Source organism: Gymnogyps californianus, chromosome 2, assembly GCF_018139145.2.
Source record: "Gymnogyps californianus isolate 813 chromosome 2, ASM1813914v2, whole genome shotgun sequence".
NCBI lineage: Eukaryota > Metazoa > Chordata > Aves > Accipitriformes > Cathartidae > Gymnogyps > Gymnogyps californianus.
In genome coordinates, this window is record NC_059472.1 from 84,246,358 (window position 1) to 84,267,574 (window position 21,217).

The 21,217-nt window shown below is 37.5% G+C and overlaps 1 long non-coding RNA gene across 1 annotated transcript in view; it reads right to left on the reverse strand.

The window, feature by feature from the left end:
- The window catches only part of LOC127013534 (uncharacterized), a 156,469-nt gene that overhangs the window by 44,686 nt on the left and 90,566 nt on the right, over positions 1-21,217 (reverse strand). The window lies entirely within an intron of this gene.

A 21,217-nucleotide genomic window follows, 5' to 3' on the forward strand; every position in this document is an offset into this window, starting at 1 on the left:
GGAAAAACAAAATTCCTGTTGTCTTGCTAAACACTGCACCTTTCCTACCTCCATGCTTGTACATTTTTACTTAAGGGCTCCAAGAAAAGTATAGTTACGTTAGAAAAAGCCAAAGTGTATTCTTTCTTTCACACACACAGAGCCCAGCTGATTTTGGATTGTCTTACACAATGAGGAGATGGCTTCAGTACACAGAAGCAGAGAGAACTGGAAATACTCCTGCAATTACAGACAACGTGGTGGGCAGGTCTCTGAAAGGAGTTTACATTTCACAGTGATCCCTAGTGTTCCCAAATCTGAATACATTTCCCATCAACAAAAACTGAGCCCACTGGATATTAGCAATTCATCTTGGTAATCTGTGACTTTGTCAGCTACAACTGACTTGGCATGAAATCCACAATGAAGATAATGAGAAACTATTTCTGGAGCAAACTGCAGGTATATCCGGGGGACAGCTATTCTCTTATAACTACACCAAATCTCAGAGACACACCCGAGACTCCTTTCACTGAGTTTGCAAAACCGAAAAGCGATTCTGTCAGTTACAATTAACTGTGCACTGAAAACCAGCAGCTCTCCTGCATCCAGCCTCCCCATTAGACCTATAGACTACCAGAAGTGTGCTATAGTTCTTCTATAAAAACCTAAAAAGCACCTGGATTTACAACACAACAAACAATAAAAACTATGGCACCAATTAACTGTGTGAACAACAGTCTCCTGTCTTTTTCCTGCAGCCTCCTTTCCTGGTCTGCTTTTGAACCAAGGAGACCTGCCCGAGATGCCTTGTGCCTGTCTGAAAGACTATTTCCTTAACTGCTCTCAGCATTGAGACCAGCTTAATAGTTCATAATCAGGAGTGTCAAGTTTGAAATATTGCAGGGCATTTTCACTGTAAAGTCCTTAACTATGTTTCTTCTTGGCAGCATGAATTAGTCCCAGTCACTATCTTTATCAGTTCATTATCTTTTATTCTGCAGCACGTGGATAATCCTGACGTGATAATTCTTGCAAAGATTTTAAATAAGACACAAGGCTCAAGAAGGGCACATTTAATTGCAGGTGTAGTGAACACGGAAAATTTGAACCATGAGATTGTATGTGGGGACCAAAAAGAAGCATCACAGAAATCTCTGGATGAATAAGGAGGACCAAAGAGAGTAGAAAAGAAGAAACAGTCTATAAAAGCAGTGGAAGCACTAAAATAAATAAGGCAATAAAATTATTGGGAGGACAAATTAGCTTAGAGACAATTCTTTCTTGCTGTGAACCATTCACAAGAAAGTTAAAACTAGGCAAGGTGAAGTAAAAGGCAGAAGATCAATTTCATTTCACTTCCAGAAAGTGAAGCAACGTTTCAAATTGCCATAAAACACTTGTTGTTAATTGCCATTATTGATCACTTCAGTTGTGTGGCTGCGTTCCAGATCTCCTCTGTTACTCAGCTGTATTGTAAAATGAGACGTGCTTTGATTCATGCATTCTTAAATTGAAACCGAACGCCAAATTTTCAACATCTATGTACTGTGCCTATCCCATAGCTCAGGTCTTCTTAGCCCAGCTATTTAGGTTCTCTTCACCCATCTTGAACAAATGTTGCTATTTCTGTTTAGAATAACCCACCAGTGAAAATAAAAGGAACGCATTCTGTTCTCCCTTTCTCTGGGACACTCTGAAGCACCCTGAAGATTGATGCCTACAGCAAAACAAGCTGAAAAGTCATTAATGAAATTCATTTAAGAATGTTATTCTTTGTGGGAAATTGCTTTGAATTTTTTGAATTATTTCACTTATTACTAAACAGTGACTGAACTGGAAAATTAATGCTTTTTTTTCTACTTGATTTCTAGAAACAAGATAGACTCGGAGATGTCAGAAGTACTGCACACTCAGGGACTTTCCGAATATGTTAACACACAACTGAGGGAGAGCCTGAGTTTCAAGATCTTTAAGCGATCACTCTGACAAACAATAAGGTACTGAGTTGAAATATAGATATGTATCCAAAGCCAAAACCTCCAACAGATATGCGGTAAAGCAAACAGAACTTACAGGATTCTTATAATTGAAGTAAAATTCACACAAAGTATGTTATTATACAGAATATGTTTGTGCAAACAGAGCACATTGCAGTGTCAGTTATGAAGGCATTTAAATACATGCTGAGCTACTTGGACAGAAATCCATTCTTGAATTGCAGACAAAAAGCAGAGCAAAACCTATAAAAAGAGGCACTGACACGAGTAAAGGAACAGTGCCTAGGTGAGGTGCACATCCAACTGATAACCTACCATAGTTATGGAGAAAATGTGTAACGTTTAGATCCAATTCTGCAAAATAAGACAATGTCACTTGAGCTTGTACTCAAGACTGCAAACATAGGATATTAATTTTTCCTACGCAAAAGTTAAAAATAAGTGTAATTTTCGGTGATAAGACTGAAAATACAAAGGAAATCAGAAAATAAAATTAATGAGATTTTATAAATCTCATTAAAAATACTCAGAATTAGGCTGCACTCTAATTCTAGTATTCCAGAGTATCTGAGGAGCAAAATACAAATACTGATCCAAATATTGGTTTGGGAACTTACAGCCATCTTTAACAGTGAAAAACTTGTGTTTTCTTTTCAAATATTTGAGTAAAAATTGCCTCATATTTCTCTAAAGTACAAGAATACATGCACCTGTCACATAAATCTAAGTGCATAGACACTAACCTTCATTAGTGTGGGGTGGGTTGACTTCAGGGCAAAGTCAGGTAAGTTTTGGTATATCTTTCCAGAATAATTAAAAACATTATTCTCCCTAGCAACATCTTCTCTCTTAAAATTTCTCACCAACTCAGTGCTGGCATCAGCATGTCACATGGCTGTTGCACACTTAAATCTATCTCCATCAGCAGGTGAAGAAAGACTCCAGATTAGCACTGAGGTGCTGGAGTACAAGCATAGCTTCTACTTCATGGCTCTACTGGATGGAAGACAACTCATCAAGCTGAGGTAGTGATAAATTTAAATCGGATATTTCGTGCTAAAATCACGGAAGTTGCTTTTGCAATGAATATCTGTACATACCTAAGAGCCTAATGTCTCTTCTCCAGCCTAATCTGAAACATATCAGAACTGCAGAATTTCAGCTCATGGTTCCAGAAATAACAAGAAACACTTAGAATGCAACACTCTGTGAAAAGAGGGAATCAAAGCATGAAACCTGACACAATGATACACCATCTCTTCAGTAAAGTTAGGATTTCACGCAGAGGACTTCATCGGGACTAGATTAACCTACCCATTCTTTGTTAAATTATCATACTGTCATGTATGGAAAGCATCCTGTTCCATAAAGGTTATTCGACTTCGGCAATTTTAACTCAGTATCAAAAAACCTAAAAATCAAACATGGGCTTTAAACTTTAAATGTAAGTGAATAAAAGTTGCATACAAAGATGTGAATCCCAATTTAAATAATTCTACTCAAGTCATACAGTGAAGCATTTCTTTTTCACTTTTACCCCTTTAACATCAAAGATAGCATGAGTATGTGTTCAGGTTGTCTTCATCAGGAATCAGAACATGCAGATGTACCTTCTTCAACCACGGTCTTTGCACATATTAAGTACCTCAACGCTTATTTAATGACTTGACCCCAGGCTAACATTTCCTCTTCTGCTTTCGCAGTGTCACATAGAAAGCGGTATATGCAGTGTACAGACACACAGCAAATCCAGCATCGTTAAACCAGGACAGTATTTTAATTCAGAAACACACTCCATAGACTGAACGACTGCAGATTTCCCCTCTATGTCTTCACTTTTTGTTGCTGTCTAATGCACAAATACTTAATTTAATTTTTGTCAGCATAAGAATAAAATGCCATCGCCACATTTGCTTTTCCAGAGTAAAGAGAAATGTCACCATACTACCAGCATAAGTGAGTAGATATGCTTAGGACTTCCAAATCACTACAGAGATGAGAGAACTCGTTGTGACACGACTATGAGGTCACCATCTGCATGCAAGGGCAGGTCATTTTAGGGTCATCAGATGAAAAGATTTCATATGGAATCTATTCTTGCTTTGCATTACATCTGTGTATACCATAATGAAAGAGTATAGATGTATTTTGTGTGTGTGCAGATACAAAAACATAAATATATGCTGCAAGAAATACCCTACCATTTTGTAGCTTGGATTGTGTGCAATCCCATGTACACAGAGAAAGAGAGCGAGCTGAATGTTAGATTAACTATGGACTAGTGGCAGTGAGGTGCAGATCTGATTCCAACACCTTCTCTTGGTTCTAAGGGACCAAGACAGAGAGAACAACCAGTTACAGCATCTAAATTGGGGGGGGGAAGGGGGGAGGGCAGGATTTAAAGTCCATCAGGAAGAAAGAATAAATTAGTTTTCCACCGTTTACTGAGATTTTAAATCCTAAAATTAAATCAAAACTGAGGACAAAATACCTTCCTTCCCAGTTTCACAAGTAGTGTACAAACATAACTCTTCATTCTGTTTTCTTTCAATAGAACTCCTAAATTGGAAATGGAAAAATTTAGTTCAGCTTGCTTTAGTTTCAATTCAGTGAACATGACAAACAAGAAGAGAAACTGGCTTGCACTTAGTTGAAACTCATTTGGTTCTTAAAATAGACCTAGTTATTACTCATATTGAGTAAAGAAGTATAATTAAGCTCATGTTAATACAGGAGACTGAAAATTAATTCATTATATATTATGGAACAGATCTTTCCTTTTATCTGCTAACGAATTGGCTACAGACTTAATTTTTGTTAGTGTCTTCTACCTGCAAGTAATTCCTTTACTAAAACTCATTTTTGAACACTGACTTTTTAATTCAAGGGGTTTTTGTCTGGATAGAAGTCCACATGGGAAGTCTGTTCTCTGAATAAATGACAGTAACTCTGAGAATCACAATCCCAGTGTGACTACTCCAATATAAAAATGAGAAATTAATTTGTGGGAGAAGTCTGAAACATTTTTCTGTATTCACTGTGTTTAAAACCAAAAAACCCCTCAAAACCCAAAAAAACCAAAATAAGTTAATGTGCATGGCATATAATTGAGGTCAAGGAAAGGTTATTCAATGTAACCATTTTGGAGGAAAGGAGTGACAGTTGTCTTAGTAAGGTACTATTTGTTATACAGTACCTTGAATACCTCTATGTTTTTTTTCCAGAATCAGAATATTTAATTTAAAAATTAAATTAAAATGTGATTTTCTTATTTTAAAACATGTACCTGGAATATATACTGTTTCTTATTCTGTTTCTTTAGTTTTTACTGGTATCTACCGCTTCAGAATACCTTGGGAATGAATTTCAGTTGGATGCAAACAGTCAATAATTTATTAAACTACCTCAGCACTACATTGTAAATGCTTCAAATCCAAAGAAATACTTTTTTTTTTTTTTTAAAGGGGGGGGCTGAAGAGAAAGGCTAATGTAAATATTAGACCCTTGCTGAATAATTTGCAATGAAAAACTAATTCAACAAATTACACTTTTTCCATTCATCAACTGTCTGCACATAGATTATAATTTTTTAAGATACATTGCTCATCCCTAGACTGCATGTTGCTCTCAAAATGCAGTTAAAGTTCACACTGAACTTTGTGATCACCCACATCTATATACCCCATTAAAACTTGTCCTGGTTTCGGCTGGGACAGAGTTAACTCTCTTCTTAGTAGCTGGTACAGTGCTGTGTTTTGGATTTAGTGTGAGAATGATGTTGATAACACTCTGAGGTTTTAGTTGTTGCTAAGTAGCGCTTATCTTAAGCCAAGGACTTTTCAGTTTCCCATGCTCTGCCAGCAAGCAGGTGTGCAAGAAGCTGGGAGGGAGCATAGCCGGGGCAGCTGACCTGAATTAGCCAAAGGGGTATTCCATACCATGGAATGTTATGCCCAGTATATAAACAGGGGGGAGCTGGCAGGGAGGGGCAGGTTGCTGCTCTGGGACTGGCTGAGCATTGGTCAGCAGGTGGTGAGCAATTGCATTGTGCATCACTGTTTTTTTTTTCTCCCCCCCCCCCCCCCCCCCCCCTTTTTTTGTTATATTCCTTTTCATTACTATTATTATATTTCATTATTACTATTGGTAGTATTATATTTTACTTTAGTTATTAAACTGTTCTTATCTCAACCCATGAGTTTTACTTTTTTTTCTTTCCTTTCCTCCTCCCCACCCCACTGGGAGGGGGAAGGGGGAAGCGGCTGCGTGGTGCTTAGTTGCTGACTGGGGTTAAACCACGACAAAACTATAGTTGAACTGATACTACAAAACATGCATTGCTAATAAACAGTTAACATCATAGAGTTAAAAAATCTAATAAGGCAAAAGCATGTGAATGTTGGTGGACAGGAACCATGAAAGAGAAAAGTATGAATGTAGATTAAATAAATTTTCAAAGACAAATGACTTAAAAAATATTCCCATATCACATATACAGATCAGCTATATTTAAGAGGCAATTTATATTAGGTACGCTATTTTTTCCCTTAGCTCTTAGTTGAATTAACAGATTGCACAGATTTCCTTACACATTTCTTAGTTATACATGGGGGAATTACTGATTCTGTTCAGCTGTGCTGCTTACCATCATTGCAACTGGTCCTTTTCTAAGAGATTCCTTATCCAAAACACAAAGAAAAAAAAAAACATTCAATGAATTAGAGTTCTTATAGGTGCTACATAAGCAAGCCTTTCTTTTACAACAAGATAGAAGATTGAAACACAATGGATTTGTACTGTATAAATGAAGACCTACGTCTACTGTTCCTTCTTAGATCACTGGGTCTCACTTCTCCAAAATGTTTAACAAATTTTCTGAATGACTTAGCATAAAATAAGATGACTTGCTGATTCTCTTGTATTGCCTTCGCCTTTGTCAAGAAAACAAATCAGACACACTCTTTCCAACTGCTCCTGTATTGCAGAACTTTCTCTGCTTTGTTATAATTGGTAGGTGATAGTCCTACCTACACATTAACTTTTCATCTTCATTAACTACTGGCCAAACTCATATAATATAAAATAGATATTCTGCTTCAGGGCATTGTTCATGAAAAATTAAAAGCATTGGCCTGGGGTAATACCAGCTAAACTTTTCTTCATAATCAGAGTTAAAATTGGCTTATGCTGTACAACATACTGCAGTAGAACATTCTTACTAACAAATGAGCAGATCATGCACTCACAGTGGAGAAAAAAAGCATCTTATTCTTAATTTGTAAGAGAACATGTAAAAAAATTGAAGATGTTTCCGTATGATTTTTCTAAAAATTTATTTACATACTAAACACACCAAGATCTTCATACAGTCAAAGGTAAGACATAGACATCTCCTGAAAGTAATTAATACAGGAAGGGATACATTACTGTAATGAATATAGGATAATTAAGCTTCTGAATTAAACACCTCATAAATGACTACAGCAGTGATGGTGATCCCTCCACAGTAGTACCACCTTTCACAGTGGCATAGATTTGGACTGGCACAAACAACAATAAATTACAGTGTTCCTTAAGTAATTTTGGCACCAGTGACCAAAAAGATTAGCCACTGCTGGCCTTAGGATAGAGGAGATGAATATGGACCTATCTGTTTTGATACTGCACAGGTCTGTTTCCTCTGAAGTAAAATGCTATTTCGAGGTCATTTTGTAACATACAAAGCAGCTACAGTCATTGAATCTAGTAATACAATTCTTGTAAAATGCTGTTTTATGTGAAAATGTGTTGGTTTTTTAAAGATGGTGTTATTTTTTGTTTGTAAAGGTGTTGATTCCTGTATTTTGGAACAAAATGATCTGGGAACGTTTAAAACATTTAAAGCAGATCTTACTCTGAAAGCAGTTTTGCTTAGCTGAGACTTTTCAGTTAGATCAAGTCATCAGTATTGAACAATGAGAGCTGCACAAGAATGTTTTGATAATCATTATCATATATTACCATTGCCAGTAATGACCAGTAATTTACCTGTGCTAAGTTACAGGACAATGATATCTAACACCAGGGTAAGATGTACTTGTATAAAAGAATTGGAGATCTATTGTACATGTAATCTTACACACATGAATAGAGAAAAAAGAACATATTGGCTAACAGAACAATTATATGAAGACTTAGAAACATCTTACCATTATCAGTGTTTCATGGGGAGACATCAAGGATGTACTTTTAAGGAATGGAACCCAAAGGGAAATCTTACTCTGCACCTCGCACTATGCTTAATTAGATTTGTATGTATTGCTTTATTAATCATGATAATCATGGTCATAATGTAGCATAAGAAGCTTATGCTTACGAGTAAATGTAATGATTATAGAGCTAGTGAAGTGCCAGTGATCATGTAAATTGATAATACTGTAAAATGAACTTTGATAAAGATGGGCAGAGAGGTGATGCCAAAAGGCCTCATTGGTGTGAATTTCCTATGAATGGGTTCCTATACATTTGGATGGAAAAACCTCCCTAGGAAAAATACATTCTGAGAAGTTAGTGTGTGAAAGTTTCCCAAGGACTGATAAATTCTGCACGGTGGCAGACCTGTTGCTTCTGCACGTGCCAACAATCTGAGGTCACTGAGAACCTGCTGAATCCCTAGAAGGCCACAGCACACCCAGTACCAACAACAGGTTGTGTAGCTCAGACCACATTCAAGAGGGTGGTGGCTTCTATATGCCTATAAAGACTACAGGATTATATATAAATTTGATGAAATAAAGGACTGGCTTAGGGACCTTATGAATACCTACCCCAGAAGCCACTGGTGGCTTCTAGGTCCAACCTAGCCTACCCGAGTCCAACTCTTCACTTCAGAGCATACAGTTGGGGTTCATCTCCCAACAGTTGCCCCGTGAGTTAATGTGTGAGCAAACATTTTAATTGACTGCTGTGTGACTAGCTATGTTACTAGTGACAGCTGGACTCCACTGATAACAACAGCTTTGTAAATAAAAAATGTTCATAGAATTATCAGTTGTAATCTGCCCTCCCCAACTCCTACTCCCTACCCCTATTAAGGAAAACAAAATGTAGAAACAGGGAAAAATACATATATTTTATATATATGTATTTATATACCTTGATATCAGTTCTGTGATGAACTACATATGCATGTCCCATCTCACAGCTAGTTTCAACCACACTGACCACATGCACACTGTTCAGAGCACACAGCACTCCCGCTATCAATGCTCAAGTTTGGAACAATGTTGCTCCCACTGGCTGCTGTTAGCATAGTTAAGTATTTTTACAGAATAGGAGATGTTTTGTTTTACCGCACCCAGGGACTGAACTATCTGCCACAAGAATTAACAACACTTACCTATTTGAGCAGGAATTATTCATTGACTGTGGCTTGGGGAGTAGAGTCTAGGTTAATCTCTGGAACACAAACTTGATAATCTCATTATTTTTACTCATGACTTCAGTTGCTATCCTTTTCTTTACATTTCTAATATATTTGAATTGCCTTTTTATTTAATAATAACCTGACACACTGAGTTCCACATACAAACTACAACCGGACTCCTTCAAACTTTATTTTATCATGCAAATATGTAAAGAGAAAATTAATCTCCATCAGACCAGCTTAAATCATGGGAAGACAGCAGTCTCACTGGTGGGAAGAAGTGAGTGGTGGGGGGGCAGGAACAAAGGGGAGTAGGGAGAAGACAAAATTAATAGCTTTGCTACATTTTCCAGCTATAGCCACAGGCTAAACAAAATGCGTAGGAGCAGTACGTTCCACAAAATAAGCTGAAGGAATATACTCCTTCCCTATATTAAGGGATAAACTGGAGACTGATTAGGATAAAATCTGTTTGTTGTCTAGTTTATTTCTGCCCTTTAATCAGGATGATCTGATTTTATGTATTTTAGCCATTTACATGACCTCTTCTGCTTCATGACTTGAGCATCTCACAGTAACAAATAAATCCCTGCAAAAGCGATCTAAAATGTGGCAGTACTAGTAACTGTATTTTACAGTTTGAAAATGTGGTTTATACAATTTCCCATAGACTGCATGCATGCAGAACAGAGAACTGACTTTCAAAGGCCAGATAACAGGCCAATCAGTAGGTCATCCTTCCTCTGTATAGTGTTAAATAGATGTATCTCTGAATCAATGAATATTTAAAGACTAGCCTAAAGTATCAGTGAACTGTAGCCACTATTAATCTGATTTCACTCTTCTCACCAACTTGAAAAGGCCTTAACTCAGTTACAGCCCCCTGAGAAACCCCAAATCTTCATTCCCTTCATTCCAGCTGGCACACAGGTTAGACACACATATATACTTTTACCAAGCATAGAACAATGGCATGTATATTTTACCCGCAGCCAATTTAATCGTATTACCTGCATTTAAACATCTGTTTCCCCTCTGATTAGAAGCAAAGGAAATTGTGTCAAGAATGAAAATATCCACAGCATTTGATTAGATCTGAAAGGGTTGCTAACCTCCATCAAGCATGTCAGAGACACTTTCCATTTATCTTTTATGCAAAATGACTTGCAGGTAATTGCGCTCTCTTCAGCTAATATAAAAGTATTTTCACTAGAACTACCCATTGTGCCAAGGGTGTCACTCTGACAAATTACGTTTGACAGCAATTCAACATCACTCTGAGAAACCAAATTTAAAATAATCCAGAGGCACTGGTAGAAAGGCACAGTTAGATACACCTAGTACAAAGCAGCCTAGCCTTCAACTATGAAGCATATGCTCAGGAGAGCTAAGCATGAAACAGATACAAATTTATTGTTTAAAGCTAGTGACAATTTCTTATTGACTTCAGTGAAAGAAAAGCCAGACTGAAACCAAGCACTCTTCAGTAGTAATTTATTTGTATTGTGCAAGAAGCAGTTCCACAAAATCAGAGGCTGTTACAGAATCAAAAGGAAAGCAACATCTCAAGCACTGTTAAGAAAGAGAAGGTACAGTGTTCTGCTCACGAGCCGACAGATTCTGATATTCAAACTCACCCTACCTGAGGGTGCTTTCAGCAGGACCCCTGGATGCAAGAGATTACTTGAGATGAGAATCAGTAATCACTATGAGACCACAGCCATTGTGAACGACTCTTCTGCACTGACTGCTCTCTAGCATAGTGTTTTAGCAGCACGTTATAATGGTATACGCTTTTCAGATGCTCATGTTAAGCCAGCCTAAAGCGTACTACCCCGGGTTTATACTACTCACAGGTTTGTACTATGCACAGGTCTATAAGGTAGCGACATCTATGATTTAGCTTTTTTTATATATATATACACTTAATTCTGCACCCAGATGACACGTACCTTTGTAGCAAGACTCCCAACAGGTTGAATCAAAGCTCCTTTCAAAGTTTCGTGTGCTAAAGAGCCCTTATTACACCTTTTTTGTGATTCCAGATTTTGTAATTTTATTTTTTTTTAAAAGATTTTTTCATCTCCTCAGGAGCAGGTAAAACTTTGGTCTTGGCTTCATTTTTCAGAAGGTAGATAATGTGACATAATTGTGTATCAGTAAATTTCAACACTGGCCAAAAATATTTAACAAATATTTAACAAATTCATCCTGTGGTTTCTAAGGTCAATGAAGCTATGTTTAGTCTGAAATCCTCTCCAGGTACTGGGAAACAGCAAAAAAGCTGGGGAGATAGATAACTTCCACAGACCTGTTCAGGTTTTTTTGCCCCTGTCTTCCTACTACAGCTTCTCAATTTAATAACCCACACTCTCAAGGTTTTTTGCCCCTGTCTTCCTACTACAGCTTCTCAGTTTTATAGCCCACACTCTCAACTTCATACTAGAGCATGACATTGATGCAATTTTTTCTCGTATTCCTGAGAAGGAGCTGCCTCACATACTCAGTGTAAAGGAAAAAGGATTCACATGGATTGCGAGAGACAGAATTGGCTAACACTCCTTGTTCTTTAAAAACAGGACCAGTGCAGGTTGTTCACACAAACTAAATTACAGCTTTTATTAGAAGTGTAATAAACAGTTAGGTTAAGATTACTCTTGCAAGAAGGCTAAATTTTAAAATATTTATTAGCCCAATTAAGTTACAGTGAAAGCCAACTGAGGTCATTAGAAATACTCTTACTGATTTCAGTGGCCTTTGGCTCAGATCCATAGCAGTTTTCTCCTTTCTGTACTACATACTATTTCTTGGTTAAAAAAAAAAAGCAACAAAAAAACCCCCAAAAAACCAAAAACAAACAACTTAGTGGAAAGTGGCATATTTTTCCTCTTTTCATGCAAAGTTTATTTTTTGCTTTTGGTTTCACTGTCTATGTATAAAAGGCCCGATCGACATAAAAGCAATCAATATTCTTACTGACAGCTTAGAAGAAGCCAATAAGTACAACTACTTGTCACGTAATTGAGTGGTTGCAGACTAACAATTCATTAGTGCTTTACACTGTAAAGCAAATTAAATGGTGAAACAAAGGAAACTAACATATACTGAGAAAATATTTTTTTCAATTCAATTATGAAGGCTTAGCCACTGAATGCTTTTAAAACAGCTCTCCTGGTTCACCTGAAGGCCCCCCCGAGGTTTTAAATCAAGATACTTTGACATTGTGTATGACCAACTACTTCATTAAAGTGGAAGCAACAGTGCTTCTGTTTTACTCTGCCCAACTGCTCCCTCAGCAGACTTCTGTTCCACTTATTTTAACTCTAACACTGACTTTTAACATGTAAACTTCAAATCAGAATTTTCTACTTTTCTCTTAGCATTGTAAAGAAGTGTCTAGGTGTACGTCCAGATAAACATCTTTGTGATTTTAAAAAAGCCATTCCCTATGCTGTCTACTCTCCTCAATAAAATTATGTCCCAGCTTCTTTTTACTGACTTACGTAGATTTTTAACACTGGGAATGTTAATAGTTCCTTGAAATGCATGAGACTGAGCTCAATTCCTTAAAATTTAAGATTACTGTAATCTTCATTAAACTCGATTTAAACATAAAACAGATAAGACTTTTCTTCTCTAAATTATTTTCCCAAGAAACATAACCTGACTTTGTTTCCCAGCTGCTTAACCCTTCCACTCTTCCTGGGTATGTAAACTACTGCCAGAATGCTGGAAAAATAATTCACAGAATTTACAGAACTGCAACATATATTAACTACCTAGCAAAACAGTAATGGTCCTTTCCTTTTCTTCACCACTGTGAGAGGCATCCTGTTAACCTTTTGACTACTCTCCAGTTCCACAGTCCCTCGGTCTGTTCTCCTGTTCCCAGGGAACTAAACCGGAATCACACTTATAAAGCCCATTTTTCTATCAGATGCCTACGAACATTTCCAGATTCAGCTCCTGTTATCAAAGAGGAAAGAAGGGTTCCCTTAAGATCTTGAAACCCACTAAAACCTAGGTAATAGTGGTCTGTTTTGAAGATACTGGGTACCTAAAATGAAAATTACTTTATGGATGTTCCCTGAATTTCAGAATTCCTTGATCCCTATTCCCATTAATTCCTTGGCTTTGCACTACAAAAGCAAACAGAAGATATAGATTAGTTTTAAACATGAAAAGATTCCAGCTGAGGTTAAACTGTAAGAAACTGATTCAACATCCTCACTGAAAAACAAATCAGATACGGTTTAGAAGAACAGTGATTATCCCATTTTCAGGAGCGCACACAGGTAGATACACGGGCTGAGGTTTTTCAGGTCACTGAGATCTTTGTTTCCTCTGAAAAGTAAAAAAGAGGATAAAGACTGTTTTGGGCATGAAAGTACTATAACTCAGGAAGCTGCTGAAACCCTTAGGTGGACACTACTTTCTGCATTACACGGAGGTTGCTGGTGATACTCAAGGTAATGCTGAATCCCATGCACTCAACTATTCTGTTATGTTATCATGCATGACTGTTTTCACTCTGGTCAGATTAGATAGGTTTGTGGGATTTCCCGCCCCCCCCCCCCAATGCTTTGCTGAGCCTAGTATATGGCAAGGCAACTACAATTTTGCAGTTCTTAAAATAGTGTAATATTCATACTTAAAAAATATCATCTTCCTACAGGTTTCTAAGATGTATAGTATCAGATAGACTTGCACACCTGTCTTTCAGGTGCTCCTGTAATTTATGAGAGTGAAAAGAGACAATACCTTGCTAGCATTTTCTTGCAAACAGGAAAAGACGATAAAAGTTGACACTTGTCTAAGCATTAGGAGCTCTGCTAGACAAATGTGACCTTTCATTCTTGTTGCGTGCAACTCTAAGTAGCAAGCATGGATCCCAGAATGTCAGCTTGGAATTCTTTAGCAGTATTATTTCTTCAGTACCATTATGTCTTCATGATACAGAGTATCACTTTTCTCTTTATTTCACTCTGTAATCAATAATTTTTTTGTTGCAGTTTGTCTGTCCTTGAAGTATCTGATGTCCTTCAGGGCAAAGCAATGAATGTATATCAAAGACCACAGGAGAAATTAAGTGCATTTCAGTGTGCCTTCATTTTATATTGCAAATTGCTGCATTTGTACAGCTCTCATAGCCTATTTTCTGTGCATCCTCTTTATGCTCACCTGCTATGCAACTAAGAATCTGTTGGGATGCACACCTGCAGTGTCTGTGAGTTTAGACAACTGCTTTGTAGACTTTGCTATCATCTATTACAGCAAGTGCCCCCACAATCAAAGGAAGGGAAAGGGGGAGGGGAGAAGAAGAGGGAAAGGGAGTGGGGAGAGGGGAACAAATCTGCACTGGAATTACCCATATTGTACCTAGCGTTTCATGCATGTGTCATCCAGCCAACAAGCTGAAAGTGAGCTCTGATCAAATCGTTTCTTTCAAGAGTTTCTATGGACTGACTCCACGCAGAAATTTCTCAGTAGGCATACTCCTGTTTTATTAGAAGAAACACTAGATTCATACAACAACAACTACTGCTACTACTACTACTACTACTTAATTTTATGAGGCAAACTTTGCCCTGGAGACAAAAATCCGTGAGGTTCCTAGGAACGGCCATATCCATATCTTACACATCCATAATAAATCTCATCAGTAATTTCTTCCAGAAGTCAGTTTTTGCATGTACATGGATAAGTGCTTCTTTACCTTAGCTTGCATTCCAGATCTTGCTGTACATTATGATTTTTCATTTGTAAAATACAAAAATCAAAACTAAACTAAATTAGCCTGCAACAGGCAAATTTGCTCAATTCCTCCTTAAAAAACAAAACAAACATTATTACAACTTCCAGATTTTTTGGAAGTCCATCATCCCACAACCAGCAGCAACTAGCACAGCATGCCTTCTAATCTCAGCATCGGGAAGTAACACCATGACTGCATAGCCCTACCCGAGCACACTGCACCCTTTCGTGAGTAGAGGTCTTACATGCATCTCCAAACACTTTTCCATTTTTCGTCAACTCTTCAAATCCTAGATGAGGAGCAGAGAATGTATTTGAAGCTACAGCTTATACGTTTTGCTTGTTGTACACACCCCGTTCCCATCCCAAACAAGAATATACTTGCTTCCCCAAGAATGCCCAGCTCAGTATTAACACTGAGTATAAAATCTGGCAAAACACTATGAAATTTACTCTTGGAGTTGATGAGAATAGCCACAATTTATCTTCAACATGAAATGCAATGTTAACTTTTACATAGTAAAAGGAAATCAGCTAAAAAAAGACATAGGGGAGAGGAGAATTCTCCCTGCAGGCAGTTCAGAGTAGAACCATCTACCAGTCTGTTACTGTGACAGAAGAAATACAATTCACTTTTCAGACCCTGCTTGGATTTTATGTCAAGTACTAAATTCACACCTGATATACACTTAAATAGAAGGGGACAAGAATAACAATGTTTTGTCTTTGGTTTTAAAATTTTGTTTCCCTTCCTGTCCATAAAATAGGACCAGTCAAAAATACTGTGGCATCACCTGAGGCAGAATACACTAATATAAATTGCCAAGGGGAAATCATCTTTATTTCTGCTCAAAATCTGAAGTGTTCCTAGACTTTATGTTTTAAATGTGCTGTCAGACTGAAGGTTGGCTGAATGCCTATCCCTTGCATTCTCCTCCATTGCATAGTAATGATATCAAGCTTGTATTTACTACAATCCACCAGCACTGGATCTTAAAGATTTCTTTCCTAAGAACGGTTCTTTTCTGTTATAATGAAAATTTTTACAGACTTACCATGTTCAAGCTAAAAATTTCATCTAGGTTCAATACCAGCAACATTGTACATGGTTTTTGTTTTATGATACTGGATTCAGTACAGAGAGATGTGCTGCTTTTTTGTAATTTCCACCCTTCTAATTAGTGAAATATTATTAAGAATTATTTGTTAACTGTAAGCATTAATGATGCTTAAACCATCACAGGTTAAAAATGGACTACATTGCAATGTTTTGCATAACATTATAAGATCCTTTCTGTTGTTCTTAAATACTCACGTGAAAAGCCCAAACACTTTTAGAAATCTAAGCTCCGTTATCTGACCTATTGTTTAACGATAAGAATCAGGCTTTGACTTAGACAGTGGTGTCACTGATTTTAAAATCTGGTTTGAGGGGGGAGACAGGGTGGAAAAATCTAATCTATTTTAATTTCCTCCTCTTCCAACAAGTAAAAAACTAAAAAGCAAAAACAGACAAAAGAAAAAAAAACCACTACTTTTCAAAAATAACTGTTTAATTTTATGATTGATATTTTGCTTATGATGCTTGTATCTCAGCCTGAACATGTCTTTTCTTTCATATATGCTGAATGACCCTAAAGGTTTGCACAAGTATGTTCAACAAGTTGACTTTTCCCTACCATCTAAAAAACTTGTAACTTTGAGAATCCCCTTTACATGTTTCTCATAAGTTAGTGTTGCTTATAAGGTAGCTAGACATTGTCAGTATAATATTAATACAATTAAAGTTTAACTTTGGAATCCTGATGAATTCATATCTTTGTATTAGACTTCTTGAACTGAGTCAGCAGAAGTCTATTAATTGTAATAATTAACAAGCTGTGACCCTCAAGCTCACAGCACAGACTGTAGCTGGGTCTCCAGAGAAGTTAAGGAATGAGGGAAAAAAAAAAAAAAAACAAACAGATAACTATCAGACTGACCTCACATTGCTGAGAATTATGCTGGTTCAGAAATTACCATTTAGTGCTGGAGCACCAACTGTATGGCAACAATGAATTGTAAGCACTAATACTTTTATCTATCAGCAAGCACAAGTATCTTTTGAAGTTTTGATATGAAATCAGCAGCCTTTATCTGAAGTCTAGTTCATTACTAATTTAGATTTCCCTTCCCATTCTTAAAAAGTAGCTAAACCAGAGAATTTGGCATAACATTCAAGACAGCACCATCACTTGTTCTTATCACAAGAGTATTTTATAATTAATCTGCTTTCATTATCTTTATTTAGTCAGGGTGGCGGAGAAGAAATCTCATTTTGTTATTTATTACATTACTTGTACCTTCATGCTCTCCCAGGACAACTGCTTCTAGGTTAGCAAGAAAGCCACGGTCATCCTGAGCGTCTTACTTTTTGACCAGCATAGCGACCCTGGCTGGAAGACCGTTGCGCACTGGGGAGTTGCTGATCCGCATAACACTTAACTTGAGTTGGCCCAGGCTCATGCTGTGCTACATGCACAACCTGGCATTGAGGCCCATGCTGTACATATTCCATGGCCGCAGGATAAACTTTGCCTTTGATGGTAACAGAGGAGCCTGTAGGCAGCTCCCAACCGGTGCCAGTGATTCCACCACCTGCACATCCTTTACAGAAAACTGCAGCAAGAAGTTCTCATGTGAACATCCTTTTCCATTGACAGCGGAAATGATGAAAAGTGTTATTTTCTTCTAAGAAAATCCTGCAAGAGTTTGAACAACTAAAAATGGGGTAACCCTTCCATGAACACAACATACTACAGCCTGATGGGAAGCCCGTTCAAGGCTGCACAACTTGGGGTTCCCAGCATCTGAAAGGATGTAAGATTATCGATACTATCCTCTCTTTATAGTGTTATCTCTAATAAATGGCATTTTAAGCAATGCTTTACAGAGTCTGAGTGCCTTTCTTACTTGGATGATAATGAACCAGCCCCTCCTGGTGCAAAACAACCAGGTATCATACTTATTCACAAAGGCTGTAAGAGGCATAATGCGTAGGCAGAACCAGCAGGATACAGAGGAATATGCACAAACAGCAGGTCTATTTAATTATGGCATCATATAACTGTGTGCAAATGGTATCAGATGGTGGTACAAAGGAGGGAAAAGAAGGGCTAACAGTCCTTTTTATTCCTTCCCATCCATTTTGAGCAAGAAAACTCTAAGTATAATAGTTTCATATATAGGCCAGTTTCTTTCTGGTTTTGGAGGCATCTGCAACAAACTGGCATATGAGAAAAGTAGGTAATTTTCAAGTCTGAGCCATAAAAGATCTACTCATATCAACAGTATAGAGTGGCATAAAAACAAAAGGAGGAAGTCAGGTGTTACCATCAAATTATTGATCACTCAGAATGGGACGGTGAAGCCAAATGTGATGGCAGTTTTCAGCCTCTTTAATAACAAAAGCAACAGAAAAAAAACCCAACAGAACTTTGAAATAAAAGATCGATCGTATCAGCAGAATTCTTACTACTGTTTATATCACACAATCTCCCTTTTCCCCCCTAGGAACATGATACCTTATTTCCTCTCATCTAACTCTTCTCATTACCATTTCTGAAGCAGAAAGCTCAATCTAAGTGCCTTTCCCAGGGATTAGGACCAGCACTGCTCCTTTCTCAGCAATGTGGTGCAACATCATCAGTCTGCTGCAGTCAGCCCTTGAGAGAGGACCTCATTGCCCCCAGGCTTTCATCGTGTAAACTTAGCTGCTCAGAATTGATTTTTAGTGACTAACACCAATGACCTCTGATGCAATGTTATCCATAAGTCTCAAATACTACAGTTCATATACTGAATGTGAAGTTAGGATTAAAATACAAAACAAATCCAAAAACTAAACATGAAAATGTACTAAGCAAGTGTTATCAACAAGCCTCCGATGTGTATTTTTAACATTAGTGTTCCCAGGGATTTACTAGCTGTTATACTGCCTAGTAAACCCGCACATACTTTCAGGGAAACTTCTAAAGGAATTTCCTTGTCAAGAACCAACAGAGAGTTAAATCTAGGCCTGTAAGACAGAACAAAAGTTACTATATATGTAAAACTGATTAAAAGGCTCATTAAGAATCATCACATGTTGATGTTCAGAATTTGCATGTATCTCAAAATAAAAAAAAGTGTTCATATTTTGTACTTAGAAATACAAAACGTTATAAATCATAAATTTCTTTTATCTGGCATTTAGTAAAGCTGATAAAATTTTATCATTAGTTTTGGTCAACTACATACATATCTTTTGCCCTTTACAAAACCCAGCAAACATTTGCAAATACGGTATTTGCAAGCACAAAATCCTCAAGGAAGTTATTATTTGTATTCAAGAATATAAATACCTGAATAAAAATTAATTCTTCCAAATATGTTTAAGTGCAAGGTGAATGTGAATACTTGTACCAAAGCCTATTTAGCAGGACACACACTTTTACCTCACAAGCGCACTGATATTCATGGATCCATTGAATATTAGCGTGGGCTAAGTTCATTAAATATCCCTGCCTGGATCCTATATGCCTTACCCAGTCACCAGCTCAGGTCTTCAGTCTCTGAAGATGCCGCCCTCCCCTCCTCCTACTTGCCAGCTGGCCTGGCTTGAAATTTGTTAGCGAGTCCCATCTCTGCCAGACACAGAACGGAGAACAAGGTCACACAGAAAATAGGTAGGAACAAATTAGTAAGAAGGCAGGATAGACTACAGTAATCAGGCACAGGGCTGGGCCCCACAAGCATACTGACCAGTTGCTTACATGCAGCAGTCACTTTTTATCTCGCCTCCTCTCTGCTCTCCCATGCTTGCTCCTCTCCGATCCACCTCAGTCCCTACCTTTCCCTGCCTTTGGCCCTTCTCCTAAACATCGCATAAGTTCTACACATTCACACAATCCCCTCAGAACATCCCTTGACATTTTATACAATCCCACAAGCCCCCTCAAAAATCCCATTAAAAATTTGCTCTTTCCCATGAGGCCCAATAATAATCTTGTTTCCCCTTCTTCTCAATTACAAAGTTCTGGTTGAACTTCTTCAAAGCTCTAAGTGGTTCCTTTAGTGGTCCATTGATCAGTGACCAGAGAGATATGATTTTTGTTATTTTCTCTGTTATCTCCTTTCCCTTAGGGTTTACGTATCTGGGTATCTAATTTATTACTTATCCTGTCTCTTGTCTTTGCCTCTTACGCTGATGAGCTATCAACTATGTATTCTGACAAACCCCATACCCTTATGTTAACTTTAACAGACTAACTTAGCTTCAGGGAGTCAGACTTGCACTATAAATACCCCTATAAGATTAAAGGTGTATTACCAAGTTTCTCTGACAAAAAAAAAAGTCATGACATATGCATCAGTATAGCACAAATCTGTAAGAATCAATTAAGTTTCAGTTATGTGAGTATAACATAGTACTTCTGCTTCACACACAAGCATGCAAATGAAAGCTGCAGTTTATTGCTGAACCAAACTTTCCTGACATAACAAATTATTGTCAGTGCCAGGACAGGTGTAATTAAAGAGGAAAAAAAATAGATCTGATGGATTGATTGATTGTTAATTCTTGTGCACAGTGGTGTAAGAAGGCAGAGTGTTCTCCTGCTCTTAGTCTAGATTCTCAAGTAAATGGAATATACAAGATTGTGTTATCAGTGTTAAGTTTCTCAATAATTTTTGATCCTTCAAGTGATTATCAATCAACTTTAAGGGTGGGCAGATAATTTAAATCCCACAATTTGTTTGAAAAAACACCTAGTGGCTACGTATTGAAGAGGTACACAAATCAGTGTCCCTACTGAGGAAAGGTAGGAAAAACACAACTGTTTTATGCTCTTAGTGGTATCTATCTGGCTAATGAGTTAGGCTACAGTTAGCAATCAGCCTGTCATAAAGTACATGCTTAGCTCCAAAAAAGTCTCAGTGTTGTGTCTTTTGCCCAGTGAGAAGATCACAAGACACATGGGTGAATTTGGAGTTACCGCAGAACAGGATAGAGGTGAAATGGAGCCAATCTGTACCAAAAGAAGTTCCATTAGTTTTGCAG